Here is a 4872-nt window from a genome sequence, read left to right as displayed (position 1 = left end):
TTTGCCTCAAGGCACGGTGGGATTGGACAGCACCGTCCCACGAAAGGTCCTGCACACATACACACTCTCATGCCACTGTCGCCCCCGGAGTGGGGTGTAAAACCCAAATTTTACCTGCCTTTTGCATTGACGCAATTATTTATTTATTAACTGACGCCGTTCTGTCCGGCGTGTCACTTTGATTGGATTGTGTGGGAATGCCCGCCAACACCATCAAACAAAACAGGCTGAATATTTCACGTATTTAAATGCCATCTTGCGCGCAAGTATTTTTTTCACATGTTCAGTTGATGTGCACTCGAGCAGCGAGGGATTTGGAACTATGCGTGCGTGGGATTTTTCCTGCCATGTGGACTGCGGGCAGCACCGAGGGGCTGTCACTTTGACTCCGCAGAGTTGTTGTGTCTCTTCGCGGGGTTGGCAGGGAAATTCCGTGCAGCCTGCTACTGCTGGTGTGTCCCTAAATGTTGTCACTCCATGCGAATAATGTGCTTCAGCGAGTGAGGGTGTTGATTGGGTTTGTGTGCACTCTGATTCTGTTTGCTACTTTGTGCGGGCACGCAACACTTGAGTGGTGGGAAAATGGAGCGGGGCGATGCATGGCCGCGTCCCGCCCATCGTTCACTGCACGATGGTGTGGTGCACATTGTGGTGTTGACTCTGCGATGTGACTGCGTTTTCCTGCGCGGTGATGGTGGTGTGTGGAGGAGAGTGTTGACCCGCGGCGGGACGGTGGGATCGTGTTTTCTTTTTATTCTTTTGTGAAGGTGCACACTTATTTTCAGTGTTAGTGATAGGGAAAACAAACAGAAAACGTGAATAAAATAAAATAAAATATAAAAGGGCGATAATGTGGCGGTGTTGTGGCCGATTGCACGTTGCGTTGCTGCGGGGGCGGTGGGCCTTGACTGCTTCACCGACAGGCGTTGCAGTGCGGCTGCATGGCGCACCGACCGCCCCGCCGTGCGAGTGCCACGCCCAACGCCATTGGGACTGCGGGGCGAAACGGCCGCGAGTGTCCTTTGGAGCCAGCGGCACCTGCTGGCCGCAGTTGGGCGGTGCGAGTGGGATGCTTCACCGCACGGGTGTTGTGATGGCACCTCGCCGTGGCTCCGGTGATGGTTCCGACGCTGCGACTCGCAGAGGGGTGAAGGGAACGCGGCAACCACGGTGGACCATGAGCAGCAGCGTAAAGGACATTCTGCTGGAGGGAGGCACTCTCAGGACCGACATGAAGCTGAACGATTTCCTCCGGAGCAAATTGGGCGATGAGTGGGTTGTGGAAAAAAAATGGGAATTTTATTATGGAGACGTTTGTTCAGGAGCCGGATGCTTACGTACAAGACCAGCGGCATCTTAGAATTATTTTTAATTTAACAGAGTACCAGGTGTACAAACTTCACCACGAGGGCGTGTTCTCGCTCGAGCAGTGGAGGGACTATGAGGAAAGGATACGGTCACTCTTATTGCAAGGGGAAAACTAAACGCAGCCCTCACTCAGATAGTAAAAGTAGAACGGCGTGAGGCAGAAATGAAATTTACCATTTCCACTGCGATCGTAGATGTACTGTTTAAAGGAGGAGTCCGCGTCAAGGAAAAGAAGCTGAATGATTTTCTTACGATGGAATTGGGCGGCAGGGGCGTTGTGGCCACCAATCGGAGTGTCTTACTGGAGGAGTTTTTCAAGGACCCCACGAGGTATATCCGTGATAAGGGAGCGTTGGAAGAAATGCAGATGACCGATGCTTATGCGGGGATGGAGAGGGCTGTGAGGGAGGAAATGAATATGGAGGAAGATATAAAGAACCTCCACTATAATCATGTAAGTGCGCTGCTGGGGTGGTCATTAGCCACTCCGGAGGTAAAAGAAAGTGTTCATGGCATCATTAAACGGTTTTTGGATGCAGCCCTTGAGGAAGTGAGGAACCCAATGAGGATGAGTGCAGCGATGAAAATGGAGGGATTGTACGAGTCTGTGTACAATGCGAGGTGGCACCATGTCGTGGAAGTTCCCGACGGCGATGAGCGAAATAAAAAGGGGACGGGAATGGAGGTGAAGAAGGGGGAACCACAGCAGTCATGGACGTACAAGGAAGTTGGCGAAACTTTCGAAAAGGATGACGGTGCGCAGCAGTCCGGTGCAGCACGTCTCAGGCTGATGGTGCTCACCTCGGACAGGGGATGACTGTACTCGTGGTATACGATACAGGATTCCTCGAAGGACTTTTTTGTTAACTGCGAGGTGGATCGAGTGTGGCAGATCGCCCTTGACGATCTCACCGAGTGGCTCAGCAACTCTGACTTGACTCTCAATTCTTCACCCGTGCGGCGTCTGTTGATCGGGACGCCCGGGATCGGGAAGTCGATGGCTGCCGGCTCGTACCTCCTCTACCAGCTGCTGCACTACGATGTGGAGCAACTCCAAGTGGTTGTCCACTGTTTTGGTGGACGTGATGCGTACGTGTTTGACAAGACCACCAAAACCGTGACAAAATACGGCGATGAGGGCGTATGCATCATGGCTTTGAGAAATTTAAGGGAGCGTGGGATGAAAGGGTACATTATTTACGATGTGGCAAGGAAAGGAACACCGCCCGACACAGGTTTTGCACCCCCAACCGGATGGGGCATGATTGTGGTGTCATCCCCAAAGGTAAGCAACTATGATGAGTGGGCGAGGCAATTAAAAGCCGAACGAATCATCGTGAATTGCCCCGACGAGACGGATGTGAAGGCGATGTGTGCGTGGATGAAGCGTGACGAGACTCCAGAGAAAAAAGCGGGATACTGGAGGATGGTCAAAAGACACATGTCTCTTTTGGTACCGATTCCACGTCACATCTTCGATGCGGATGAATGTGGAAAACGCACGCAAGATGTTGAGAGGGCCTTGGAATGGATCAATATTGGGGATCGAGGAAAGTACTTTACACAGGGGGAGAGAAAAATGGCAATCCGAGGGTCCGTCTCACAAACTTTTGAAGATTGTTCGCGTAAGAGAACATGGCCCATTTGAGGACTTCGCTAATGCACCTATATGTGAGTATCTTGGGGTTTTAACGTTATCTCGTTTGGCAAGGGTAATGAGTCCGCATGATATTTTTTTCCTCGTATTGGGGATGAAGAATGTTCTTCAATCTGAGGCCTTGGAAAAGTATTCTTTGAGCGTATTCTTGATTGAGAATTTTGTCACCTCCATAGTGAGGGATCTCAAGGAGCTGCCGCCACCATCGCCTTCCAAACCACGGTCCTCGGTGCTAACGTTAAACCCTCATGGCTACCCCACCGAGGCAGCTGCAATAACTGAACTGAAGCTCATTGATCGCCTGCAAGAATTAAAGTATCGGGTGCTGTACATACCGACGTCCCCAACCTTTCCGCTGGTGGACGGCTTTTTCTTTTTGAATTCACCGCGGAGGACGCTGGCTGGACTGCAGATGACTAGGGCACATGCTCACCACACCACAACCAGCACTGTGCGGCAGTTCACTGAGCACCTGTCGTGGTTCTTTACGAATTGGGAGGAATTTGCTCAGGGTTTGTCGTGGGAGATGATTTATGTGCAGCACGCAGACAGCACAATGATATCAAAATGGCAGAGATGTGGTCCCGTCAATCCCAATAATGAAACCGACGCTGAGAAAGAGATTGTGGCGTTCCGGGACGGAAGGGTACACCAATACCAGTTTGTGTTAACACGTGGTTTTTTAAGTAAAATCGGAGAAATGAGAACACAACGATCTTGGGGGAAAGGGATAGGGAAGAAAGTTGGGGAAATAATTGGGGAACAGAGTGCATTTCGTTCTGGTGAAATATATTGGGAGTATTTTAACGATTTTTATATGTGTGTGCCTACGGGGTCTAGACAGTGAGTGCCTTTCCTTTCAGCGAGCCGTTGTGATCGGCAGTGCCACACTCACCACACCCTCTTTTCATTTTATTTTATTTTTTCACCGGAGGCGCATCGTCACTGGAGGCTGTTGCGCACTACAGGGGCCGCATAATTTTTTTTCATTTTCATGGGATTTTGTGAGAAGAATGCCTGCGAGGGCGGCTGGCTGCCCAAATAAATTCATATCTCGCGCAAACGAAGATATCTCTCCACAACTTTTTCCTCTTCTATCGCACGGTCTTTTGGGAGACCGCGATTGAGGGAGTCGGGGAGCCGGCAGCTGCCAGACGAAATTGTTTTTTTATTTTTTATTTTCACAACCACCCAATTTGGGATCCCCACCTTCTGGCTGGAGGAGCCCAAAGGCCTGTCGCCTCGCGGGGGATAAGTGTTTTTATTTGTAACTGTGCGCAGCAGCCCGCGGCAGTGATTGACGGAATGTGCATATATTTTGGGAAAACATTGCGGCGAACTCATTGCCTCTCCATTTACCGCTTTTTTTCTCCTGTCCTTTTTGGATAATTTCAGAATCCGGCCAGCGGCCCAGAGGATTATTAAGTGTTGTTTCCCTCTCGGTCTCTCCCTTTTCTTTCTGCCTGTCTTTGACCCCTTTTTCTGTGCATGCAACAAACGCACAGTTCAGCATTTCAATGTGATATTCTTCCAATGGAGGCGAAGGCCGTTTTTGCTTCCACCAAACCACGACGCCGTCCTCGCAGCTCCCCGCGACAATGCGGGTGGACGGCAACACGGTGCAGTTGAATTGCCCCCAGCCCCTGAGGGATGCCGGATTTGCGGTTGCTGGGGCCTTGTTTGACGTCGATGTGGCGTTGGACGTGCCGGACGCCAGTACACTCTTCCGAAAATTGTGTGCCACTGCCGCCCCCAACTTTACTTATGAACGCAAGAACATGGTGGCCTTCTGCTACGGCGTGCGTTCTTCACCAAAGCGACAGCTCATGTACGGCTCTGCAGCTGGA

General features: G+C 51.0%; 2 pseudogenes, besides 3 other annotated features; both read left to right on the top strand.

Moving 5' to 3' along the window:
- Positions 1–4872: a sequence feature (areas not merged during assembly with more than two copies in the genome that could not be assigned to a particular haplotype).
- Positions 819–842: a sequence feature (AT_rich).
- On the top strand, positions 1016–3778 carry Tc00.1047053506687.10 (annotated as a pseudogene).
- Positions 4023–4448: a mobile genetic element.
- Positions 4559–4872, top strand: Tc00.1047053506687.5 (annotated as a pseudogene; the record flags this gene model as incomplete).

Source organism: Trypanosoma cruzi, genomic scaffold (assembly GCF_000209065.1).
Source record: "Trypanosoma cruzi strain CL Brener 1047053517015 genomic scaffold, whole genome shotgun sequence".
In the NCBI taxonomy this organism is placed as follows: Eukaryota; Euglenozoa; class Kinetoplastea; order Trypanosomatida; family Trypanosomatidae; genus Trypanosoma; species Trypanosoma cruzi.
This window is presented reverse-complemented; position numbering and strand designations above follow the sequence as displayed.